The sequence below is a fragment of the Triticum dicoccoides genome, chromosome 7B, assembly GCF_002162155.2.
Source record: "Triticum dicoccoides isolate Atlit2015 ecotype Zavitan chromosome 7B, WEW_v2.0, whole genome shotgun sequence".
Taxonomy (NCBI): Eukaryota; Viridiplantae; Streptophyta; class Magnoliopsida; order Poales; family Poaceae; genus Triticum; species Triticum dicoccoides.
In genome coordinates, this window is record NC_041393.1 from 350,300,348 (window position 1) to 350,312,799 (window position 12,452).

Sequence of the window (12,452 nt, forward strand, 5' to 3'; positions counted from 1 at the left end):
CAGCGGAAGAGATAATGATGCAGCGGTGGCGTGACTAATGTGAACAGAACTCGAAACTCTAAACGAACTAGACACTAAGACCAGCAACTCAACACGACGATGCAATCGATAATTCAACTATGCAATCAATGAAAAGAAAATTGCAAAGGCTCAGACTGGCTTGGACCAAGGATGAATAGATCTAACTCTTTTTTGTGGCTTTTTCTTGGACAATAGGTAAGAAAGTAAATCTAATCTAGGAAAACTGGAAATTCTCACCGAGCAACCTGAAAACTGATACCACTTGATAGAGGCGAGGGTCCCGATCTTTCGATGAGATGGTAACTATCGATTTGGTGGAGACGACTTTGACGATCCGACTACAAACGTGCACGACGTTGCGCCTTAGCAATCGCTAAACCAATCTCCAGAGGTTATTGACCACGCCGGTGCACGATCAACCTGACCACGAAGGTCTATTCCTGCAAGCAATCGAAGAACGAGCAAGAATATGATAAAAGCAATCTGAATATTGCAAATATGTATGAAGTATTGATAAAGGTGGGGATCCGAAAGCGGTCTTGGTCTGGTCGTTGGACACAAACAAAATACACGAAGTTGCGTTGGCTAACTTTTAACTAAACAAATCCCCAGAGAAAAGCTACTAGATGGATCTACTTATATAGGAGCAAGGGGTGGCGGCCAAGGAGGTGTGAGGACGTCCCAAGGCAGCCTAAAACTAAATCTAGGTCGTACAAGGCCAATGGGCCCAAGTGGAGGTGATGTGACACCTTTGGACTTGTAGTTTGACTCGGATTCTGCTGCAGCATCAGATTGTTTCGTCCACAACTCAACGCTCCGGACGAATTTGAAGGTGATTCCAATTGGGTTGGAAAGTGCATGAAATCTAGTTTCCAATGCAAAAAGAATCACCCAATTCGGAGTCCGTATGAAAAACTTGTGTGCGTTTTGAGTCAGGTATGTCTGTGCAGTCCGAATCTGAATCCAGAACGTGAGAGACTTGGACTCTATCTTCTCTTGGGCCAAAAGTGACGTGAGAGAACTTTTTGGACAGCAAATAAACATCTCTTTCTTCCTTATCTTCATATGTGGATTGTACAAATGTCCCATACACCTGCAATTAGACAAAACACAAAAGTGTGTGAAGTATTTTTGTTCTGGATAACCTAAATAGATTATTGAATAGTTTGCACTAGAAATCACCTGACAAATATGCATATATGCAATATTTTTGGTCATATTCAAGGTAGTCATGTCCTCATCACTGGCACTTCCCACGCCATGTCGCTCCTACATGCCATCAAGGGACGCCGGTGGCCACCCACACCACTCCTGGACGTTACTTTCCCCACGGCCGTAGACGCAGCTACTGTCAGCCATATGCTCCAGCAGCCTGCTAGCCCCGTCATCGTGCCGAGAATTAACTTTAGAAATTAAATCCAATAGAAAGTGTACAAAGCCCGTTCTAGTCAACCCTTCAGTAGCACTTTTTTTTCAAAATTCAGGCGGTGATGCCTGATACCTCCAAGTAGCACAATTGCAGCTTGTACAACATCAAAAACAGTTACAGGAAAGTAATTGAAGGTTGTACAAATAATGCCAAAATGGCATGCACGCTTCTAGAAGAAAAGTCAAGACTGATGCATATGCCAGTTTAGTACTCCCTCCGTCCGGAAATACTTGTCGGATGAATGGATGTATCTAGTCGTATTTTAGTTTTAGATGCATCCACTTTTACCCATTTTCGCGACAAGTATTTTCGGACGGAGGGAGTACTATAATTAGTAATCTTGTATGCAAATGAAAAAAAAACAGAAGTATGACACCTAACATTGTTCTCTAAACTGAATTGAAGTAAATGCATTGCCGTCCACTTTAAGGTATCCACCATGAAAAAATTGTTGTTCACAGCTAAACCTTTTACGCAGGAATAAAATAATACGCACATACATACAAATTACTTTCTCTTCCATCACAAAGCATGTACTGTAGTAAGCGACTACTACCTGCATAAGGTGAATCGACAAAACACATGGTGCACATAAATCTCATAACCGGTCAGTTGACAAAAGCAATCACCAGATAACCTACTGCTCGCCAAGCAGATTTGGAGCATGGAATTTCTGCCCTCATGGACGCGCTATGGAGAAGAGTAAATTCATAAAATACTCCGACCTAAATAAAATCAGTAATTTGATCAATAAAACGGGCATGAAGAAAAATATCTCAACGACTGCGAACAATTGATCAAAAGGCATGACCTACAATGGATAGACTAAGGTCTCAGCAGTGCACGTATCCGCCCAGTAAAATGGCAGCAACATGCCTACTCCCTGAAATCTTGGAAGAACAACAAACCTGAAAAGTTGAAATCTGGAGTAAAGAGCATATCCAAAAAGTTCACAAATAGAAAGGAGAAAATTCGATGTTCAGTACGAAAAGAAAATAGGTCACTGTATCATGAACTCCATACCTCCAAATCGTAGGAAGATCCTGTGCTCGACTACTCCTGCAAGGACATCCAGCAAGCTGAACCTCTTACTTCTAAACAAATGAATAAATCAACATGTATCCACTGAATAAAAATATCCTCATGAAACATAATTGGTGGGGGGGGGGTGAAAAACTGATCCATGACTTTTTTTGTTTGAAACTTAACCACTGTGTCGCGCCAGATCGCCGGCAACCAAATCATGGGTTAAGGTAGGTGCATCACCCGGCCAAACGGCCTGCGGCTCATACACATCTTTGAACCATAAGTCGCTAACGTGTCCGCATCATTATTACATGACCGATGGCAATAACCAACAAAAAAAGAATAGCCAGGGCTTTAATCTCCCTAAACAGGACACCGTTGGGCACAAGATCGAAACTCTTTGAATTGTTGACATCTTTGGACAAGCAGCTTTGCATCTGTTTCGACCATGACATTGGTCATCCCCCATTGTATGGCCTGATTCATAGCCTGGACACCGGACACTGCCTCAGCTTGTAAACTGTCTTGAACATCGTCTATCTTACCCGCTCCTGAACCCATTACTTCTCCCTATACGTCTCTTATCACAAAGCCCCAGCCTGCTCTCTTCAGATCAGCCACAATGCTACCATCAATGTTAATCTTCAGGACATCATGTGGAGGGGGCTCCCAACAATGAGCAGGTTTGAGGTTTACCTTGGCTTGCTTGCCAAAAAAATGAGAAACTCGGCAGCGTCGCGTCGAGCCTGACGAAGTACAGCGACAATGTTCAGAGATTTCTTCTCCTGGCTTACCTTGTTTCTGCTCTTCCGCCAGTTGCATAGTAGAGCGATACATTTTGATTCGAGCTCTTCTGGATGGCCTAAAATCCGGTGCACAGCAATCTTTGGATCAGACAGATCCTAGCACTGTTGCCGGACCTCCTCAATGCCCAACTCTTGCCAAATCTTCCGCACCGGTTTGCATTTGAAGAACAAGTCTCCACCATCCTCATCAAAACGGTTACACACAGGGCATATTTGATCCAACTCCACTCGTAGGCTGTCATGACTTATGTGCAAGACGCCATAGAAACTGTTGAATGTTTATCGAACACGGAGCTCACCAGATCGACTTCCACTTAAGCCCCTCTGAATTATGAGGATCAGATGTGGTCATTCCTCCCTTTTCAACCTTTTCTAGTTGGCTGTGTAGCCGCTGGCAGGGGCGGCAAGCAGCAAAGAGCAGCAGTTGCCAAAGGTGGGCTGGCCGATGAGTTGAGATGGTGACTGCTTGGGCCTTTAGCCATGGCTGGTCTGATAGTTGCGACTGCGCAGTTTAGCCCCTGGTCCGCGTCCGGGAGGGCTGCAGATGAGCACGTCGGGGCGGCGTACACGGCTATAGCGACCGGTGGAGGAGCACGCGGTTGCGAGGTGGTGTCGAGGATGGCGAGCGGCGGCCGAGGACCAGAGGGGCGGGAGGGGTTGGAACCAGCGCTAACCCTACCCAGTGTGTGTTGTGTGACGTGGGAGATGTGGGCTTTGTGGGGCTTGGCCCATATGTGGCTGCACGGGACGAGCGAGGAGGGACGACGATGCCAAGCGACGTAAGATGGGAAACGGAACGTTCCGTTTCTTTTAGGTAGTAGAGATAAGCCACGAAGGGGTAAGTGGGAGAGGTATACAAGGCCAAAGGCCCGCGACTGCGCACACAAGCGTCGGACGTCTGGTGGGTGTCGGACGTACGGAGGCTCAGGACAGTTTGGATGTCCGGAAGTCTTCGTACTTCCGCTATTTTCCTTCTGTGAAGGTGGCACCGGATGTCTGGTCGGCGTCGGTCGTCCGGGCGCCAGGACTTGTCGGACGTCCGGCGTTCGTCGGTCGTCCGGCCGCTATAGCACTCATCGCCTGGAGTTCTTTTGGCCGTCTGGGCTGCGTCAGGTACCGGATGTCCGGTGCGTCCAGACGTCCGGTGGCTGTAGTATGTAGCGGCTCCGATTATTCCGTCTTCTCTTCCATGCTTCCCTCGTGGATGGCGTAGGTGTTCCTTGGCGCTTGCACTCCTCCTCGTCGTCCGTGAAGCTCCGGCAATACCTATGCATGCGCATGAGTGGAGTGTCAAGTAGTATGCCATCCTCGAAGGGGTCAAGTGAACACGTGTAAAGGAGAAGATTCACCTTTATGTATGAGAAGTAGATGTCGCACGTGTCACTTGCCAAATGGACTCTTGACATGATGATGTCCGTAGGATGCTCCGCATCATTGCTCCCCCCTTGTAAAAGATCCGACATCGGATCGAAAGCCAAATCACCATGGGAAAGAGATGGCATTGCCGTGTCGAAGCGGTCGATCACCAAGCACTCATCATCTTGAAGATCGAAATAGGCACTCTCCAATGTCGCACCGTATAGTGATTCCTTCAAAAGGGGCAAAGACAACAAACACTTGGAAAAACAAATGTGGTTAGCGTTAGTGCAAAACCAAACATTCAAGAGGTAATTCACCAAACAAGTGTCATCATCATGCAAAGCATATGATTTGACAAAGGATTGTGACATGGCATATAAGCATATCAATCGAGCACAAGCAAAGATATGATGGGGAGAAGTATGCAAATGTGAGGTAGAGATGCAAATATGTGTGACAAGAGAATAAGCATCTACCTCGAGGTCATAGCAAGCACATGCACACAACAAAACAAAGAACGTATGCGCATGGTAGATAAACACATCATCGATCATGATGGTTCTCTTCTCTTGCACATAACCATTAGAAGCACCAGTGCATGAATAATATGTGCAACAATGGCAATATTCATGACACTAGGTATATGATGCAAAGAGGTAAGACAAGCATGCTTCACGAGAAATATGTCAAAATCTCCAATCATATGTGAGAATGCTATGGGGGCAATCTCATTAGCAAGACTAGAATCATTGTTGCACTCAATACATGTCAAAGCATCTAGCATGAGAGAGGCAACATATGGAGATATGTGACAAGAAGCAATAACAATCATGTGCAAAGCATGGAAATGGTTGTCATCAAGCGCATGAAATGAGCAAGTATGAATCATGGGTGATGCAATACAAGCAAGCATATCAATCATGTTGTGCAAACTAGTGGAGCGAAGATGCAACACACCAGAGTAAATCATGGCAATCATGTCATGTGAGCAAATAATAGGCATAGACAATGCACATGACATATCTCAAGCACGAACACAAAGCAAGATCATATTATCATCATAGGGGTGGGTCACAAATGGAACATGGCAAAAACAAGCAATATCTCCACCAAGCTTGCAAATACACATAAAAGTATGAGAATCAATCATCATCTGTAAAGCAAAGCATGGGTCATAAATGCATGGCAAAGGCATAGGAATGGGCATATCATGCAAAGTGAACATGGCAAGATGGGCATATAATATGTAATGGACAACAACCCATAGCCAAGTGAGGGCCATGTAGAAGAAATGTGCGAAGTCTTTGCGCGAAGAGAGCGGTGGGAAAGACAATCCATGGGATCCAAGTCATCATTGCTCTCTAGAGCTCATTTTGTCAACTCGTGGGATTGTGAGGTTGACAAGTATTCATGGGTACCTACACAAAAGAGACACAAACTGAAAAAATGTGCCCGTGGTAAATGTACACATCATCCATCATTATGTGTATGTGCACATGTGAGTTAGCACAAGATAAGCATCGCTCAAAGAAATTCGATGCATGGTATAAGAACATGTCATCCATCATGAAAGAATATTTATTATGTATGACACAATGGGGACACAAATTGAGAATGCAAGTATATGGCACATCAATAGCAAGTTTGTTCATGGGGAGCATATGGTGCACACAAATATTGAGATCATGCAATGAATGGGATGGATCAAATTCTCCTAACATGTATGAGGAAACTATGGGGGTCTCCTCATGAGCAATATCGGAAACATCATATGGAGAAAATGGACAACATCCAAAACAATGCATATCTGAAGCTAGGTGGTCATGGCATGGCATATGAGATAAAAGATGCAAAGGGAGCATATCAATATCATCACAAGAAAAACAAATGCCAATAACCATGGGCTTGTCATCTATGCCATTAGTGCAAATTGGGTTAATTTGAATGGCATATGCATAGTCACTACGATGATATTGCAAATATGACATATGGTGAATCTCATGCATAGCATACGGCAAGTCAAGCGGATTATCAAACATGATGTGACCTAAAGAATTGTCACAAAAAATCCTATGTAACATGGCATCACTACTAATAGACTCCACATGAGAATAATCATACTCATCATAAATGGAAAAATCATCGCATGGGCAAATAATACTAGCATGAAGCATGGTACTAGGTGGATTAACATCATGCAAGCAATCAATGTCAAGAATGTACACTAGTGGGACTAGAGCATCACCTTCACTTATGTTACCTTTGTCATTCCACTCAAGTGGTGTAGGTGAGGTGGGAAAGACCAAATGGTGGTCATCGTCATCTTGATGTAACCATGTGGGGGTGCATCATATTTCACCATGGCCATCGTCTTGTCCAAAGGGAGGACGAAGTCGTCGAGGATCGGCGCGTCATAATATATGGGACCTAGCACCAAATGAGAAGACACAATAGAGGTAGAGGTCAAGTCGTTAGAAATGCAAATGGCCTCACGAGACCTATCAACTATCACACTCTCTATGTGGTGGTTCACTCACTCCCTCAAAATAGGTGCACTCAAAGTCGCATATGGTGGAGTCACTCATCTCACTCAAGTGGTGGGGGTTGTGGCTCTCCGCACATGGGAATTGGGGCAACTCGTCATATATGGGGCTAGTGGTGAAGTCACTCTCACTCTCAATATGGTGGCAAAAGTCACTCAAGTCATCATACGTCGCCGTGGTTGTAGGAAAATCCCATGCTCAACCATCTCGTCATCGTCGCCGTGGATGAAGGCCAAAGATGGCACATTATCACTCTCCTCCATGACCGAAGGGAAAATCCCATGCTCGATCATCTCGTCGTCGTCTCCGTGGATGAAGGCCGAAGATGGCACATCATCACTCTCGCCTCCAAAGATGGAAGCATCATCCTTGCTCGCCACCTTGTCGCATGCCTCCAAAGCTTGGTCCTTGAGGGTCTCCGTAGTCATACTCGTCGCCGCACTGTCTTGAAAAAGAGTCGAGGTAGACTCGACATCATCAATGCCGCAAAGAGGGATGGCGGTGAAGTCAAACTTGGGAGCATCGTCTTGGAGCTCGTCGGGCTTGGACATCGTGGTGGTACTAGCCTCATGCTTGTCGTAGAGCTTGGTCGCTGTGAAGTGTGCTTGGGGTGGAGAAGCCTTGGCCTTCATGAGTTCTTGTTCCGCCTTGAGAGCACCAATGTAGTAGTCGTCGAGGGACTTGTATTTCTCGAGGAAGATAGTCTTGGAGATGTCGTTGTTCAATCCCATCATGAAGTGGAACTTCATCGAAATGGGGTCGTCCACGCTGGCTCATCGCAAGGCAATCCTCATCTGCTTGAAGTACTTGTCGATGGACTTGGATCCTTGGATGGTGTTCTCCAATTGGCGTTGAAGTTGATCCGTGTAGGTTGGAGGCACGAACTCTCGCCGCAAAGCTCTCTTCGTATTGGGCCAACTCATCTCATAGCTCTCCGAAGGTGTGTGAAGCCACCATGTCGAGGCGTAGTCATGGAAGTTTCTTGTGGTGCACTTCACTTGATATTTGGAAGGGACTTGATGTAGCTTGAGGTAGTCGTCCATCAAACGCTCCCACTCGAGGTACTCCTCGGTTCTTGAGTCCCATAGAAAGGAATTGCATGGTCGATGTCAAGGTCGTAGTAGCTCGGTGAAGTCGCGGACTTGAGCTTGGGGAGCTTCTCTTGAGCGTAGCCTTGAGGTTCTTGTTGGCGAAGATGTCGTATGTCCGTAGGCAAAGATGCCTTGAAGTCGTTTGGCGAAGATGCCAAGGGAGATGGTGAAGTCGTTGAGCGGTTGTTGGTGTTGAGCTCTTGACCTTCACGTTCTTGTTGGTGATGGTGTCAATGCTGATGTGATCTTGCCGGAGATGGTAGCTCGGAAGCATGTGCTCTTGACCGTCTTCTCGAAGATGAGGAAAATTGCTTGTAGGACTTGATGAGGGCTTTGATCTCCTCCATTTGAGCTTGCATCTTGGCGTCGGAGTTATTTTTCGTGGCATCGAACTCGTCGTTGTTGTTGTAGACCAAAGGTGAAATGCCTTGCCTATCCATCACAAGACTCGAGTAGAGGTGAGTAGGAAATGAGATAAACAATACCAAGTTACCTTTTCCCAAAGTTGAGGATGTATCCTGTTTCACTCAATGTGAGATGAAAGAATAGTGGAATTGGTACCAGACTTGTTCACTCACACCTATCAAGTAAATCTTATGGTGTAGCTCGGTGAGGATAGTGGCACAAAAATTTGATGCAAAATGTTAGCAAGAGTCAATAATGTTGAAAGAGATTCACAAATTCGCAAGCAAAACAAGTAGACCAATAGCAATATGTGGCACACGGAAACACACACACATATAGATAAATGGGGTCGTGCAACCAAGGAATGAGCACAAAATGTGTAATCCACGGAAAACGCTCGTGTTGCACAACTCAAGAGAGGCGCTAGCACGATTTCTCAATAGGCGGATACGACACTTGTGCACAACCTATAAGATGCAAAAATGGATGAACTTTCTATCCCAAGTATGATATGTATGTATGGTTCCCGTTGTTTCTCTCAACATGATCCAAGATGATCGGATGTGACAATCTTATGTGCAATGTGGTATGATGCTATGGCACTTGCTTACAAGCTTCTTTGCTCTCTTTCTTTTGCTTAAAAGCTTTATTCTTTTTTTGTATGGCCACTTTTGCACAATGCACAAACCAAGATAGCAATTGTGTATATGCGGGAACAAACTTGTGACACAAGATATGATACCAATATATGCACCACGATGTATGGTATGTATGCTATGGGAAGTATGATCACTAATATGCACAAGTCACATTGCCGACAACACTCAAATGGCTAGTCTCGATAGGCAAGTGACGCAAAATGGGCTAGAGGTTATCAATGCAACTGCAAGGGGAATTTACAATGGTGTCTTCGAGGTTACCCTCCTTGGTGATGATGAGAGGCGGTGTTACCGATGTCCACCCGTTCCTAGTTAGCCGAAACACCCTAGGAAACGGAAAAAACTGCAAACTCAAAATATCCAAAGGCAAATGCCAAATGGTGGTAGCGGAAAGCGGTGGTGGTTTGCACTTGGCAATGAGGAAGTAGAATGATGGGCTATATACGTGTCGGAGTTGAAGTTGCCATCCCTAAGTAGCTGAAACACCACAGGAGACAAAAGCCACAACTCAAACAAGCTCAAACAAAATTGGGTTATGTTGGATTGTCGGAAGTGTATGGCAGGCAAGGTTATGCGGAAGTGGTGGTGGTGGTTGATGAAGAAAAACCATCCCTAAGTATCCAAAATACCTTAGGAGACTCAAGTCACAACTCAAACAACCACATATACAATGATGAACAAAATGGGTTAGGTTGCGGAAGTCGGTGGTGGCTATGCGGATAATATGGTGGAAGCCCTAGGCAAAGATGCCAAAATTCACAAATTTTGATGGAGTCAAATGATGTTGGTGGTATTTTTGTGGGATGTGGGATGTCAGTAGCTTCAAAACGAGCTAAAGAACATCAAAATCGGAGTTTGGATGAATTAGTTATGGGCGAAACAAAAATCAGCAGAAGTCTGAAAGTACAGGTTACGTACGTTCGAAAATGGACGGACGTCCGATGGCCGAACGTTCGGTGGGCTCGGAAATCCGCTAATTTGGTTCTTTTGGGTGGTTCCGGTCGTCCGGTGCATGACGGACGTCTTGTGCTTCGAGGGGGTCCGGACGTCTGGTAAAATGCCGGTCCTCCGGTGGGTTGGGGTCAACGCGAAATTTCAGATCCGGGGCGCGATTTTGGGCGGAAAATGATGATTTCGGGGTCAAAATTGATGAAATTTCATGGATGAAAGATGGGGAAACTTGGGCAGATGCTAGATCCACTCGAAACCAAGCAAATCCATGGATCAAAATCAACAAAACATCATCAAACCAACAAATCACAAAAAAAATTGGGACTATTTTTGATGGGGATTTTCGAAATTGGGGAAGAACACAATAAAATCAAGCTAGAAAACACGGGGTAGGGGCTCCAAAATCATGATCAACGTGGCTCATGATACCAAGATGATGTAGGGTAGAACCCTATAGGCTGATCTTTCACGTTTGGGTCAAATCCCTACGAAGAACACGAAGAACACGGGGAAGAACGGAGAGAAATCATGAGGGGAAACACTCAAGAACAAATCCAATCACACATACACTAGACAATCAAACACACAAAATCCACAAGGTACATGAACAACAAATAAAAAGATATAAAGTAGAGTTCATCTCCAAGAGGAGGTCTTGATGGTATCCTAAACGGATCTTCCCGCGAGGGGGTCTTGACGATATCCCGTAGGATCTTCTCACATGGAGGTCTTGAACTCCATGGGAGTGGTCTCTCTCTCTCAAGAGGAGGAGGTAGGAGCAAAGCTCACCTAAGAATGAGCTTTCATATTTGCTAACCCTCGAAGAGAGGTGGAGGTGGTCAATTTATAGTCTAAGCCACGAAGGGGTAAGTGGGTGAGGGATACAAGGCCAAAGGCCCGCAGCTACGCACACAAGCATCGGACGTCCGGTAGGTGTCGGACGTCCGGAGGCTCAGGACGGTCCGGACGTTCGGAAGTCTTCGGACTTCCGCTATTTTTGTTCTGTGAAGGTGGCACCGGACGTCCGGTGGGCGTCGGTCGTCCGGGCGTTGGGACTTGTCGGACGTCCAGTGTTCGTCGGTCATCCGGACGCTGTAGCACTCGTCGCCTGGAGTTCTTCTGGCCATCGGCTGCGTTAGGTACCGGATGTCTGGTGGCGTCCGGACGTCCAGTGGCTTTAGCATGTAGCAGCTCTGTTTCTTCCGTCTTCTCTTCCATGCTTCCCTCGCGGATGGTGTAGGTGTTCCTGGGCACTTGCACTCCTCCTCCTCGTCCGTGAAGCTCCGGCAATACCTATGCATGCACACAAGTGGAGTGTCAAGTAGTATGCCATCCTCGAAGGGGTCAAATGAACACGTGTAAAGGAGAAGATTCACCTTTATGTATGAGAAGTAGATGTCGCACGTGTCACTTGCCAAATGGACTCTTGACATGGTGATGTCCGTAGGATGCTCCGCATCACAAAAGCTATAAAACATGATTACTACAGTATCCTAATCATGTGAACACACAATAGTAGTAGGGTAAATGTTGGGTTATGTCCTAACAAGTGCTTTTCTTTTATGCCTTTTTAGCTAGGCATGATGATTTCAATGCTCACATAAAAGATAAGAATTGAAACATAACAAGAGCATCATGAATCATATGGCAAGCACGTTTAAGTCTAACCTCTGAATGGGGATTTTGTGAGCAAACAATTTATGGGAACAAGAATCAACTAGCATAGGAAGGCAAAACAAGGAAAACTTCAAGAGTTTCAAAACATAGAGAAGAAACTAGATATTATTGCAATTCCTACAAGCATAAGTTCCCCCCTCATAATAATTTTCAGTAGCATCATGAATGAATTCAACAATATAGCCATCACACAAAGCATTCTATTCATTATACATAAGCATAGAAATTTTGTTACTCCCCACATAAGAAAAAATATTATCATTCATAATAGTGGGAGCAAACTCAACGAAATAACTATCATGTGATATGTCACGCCCAATATGCGACCCTATCCAAAAGGAACTCGAAGGTCCCACCAAAGGATAGACCTGCATATTGAAACGCTTTTGCAAGGTGGATATCATTACATCAACATTACATAATAGATGGGGATACATACATAAGGCATACAATGCCACACGAATACAACATTACAATACATAAGA

General features: G+C 45.2%; 1 long non-coding RNA gene across 1 annotated transcript; it reads right to left on the reverse strand.

The window, feature by feature from the left end:
* Positions 1-1,636: 1,636 nt before the first annotated feature.
* Positions 1,637-4,015, reverse strand: LOC119340518. Its single transcript, XR_005164584.1, has 3 exons — positions 2,474-4,015; positions 2,266-2,358; positions 1,637-2,175 (listed from the first exon to the last, which is right to left on the reverse strand). It is a non-coding gene; the product is annotated as an uncharacterized LOC119340518 (long non-coding RNA).
* Between the last annotated feature and the right edge of the window lie 8,437 nt (positions 4,016-12,452).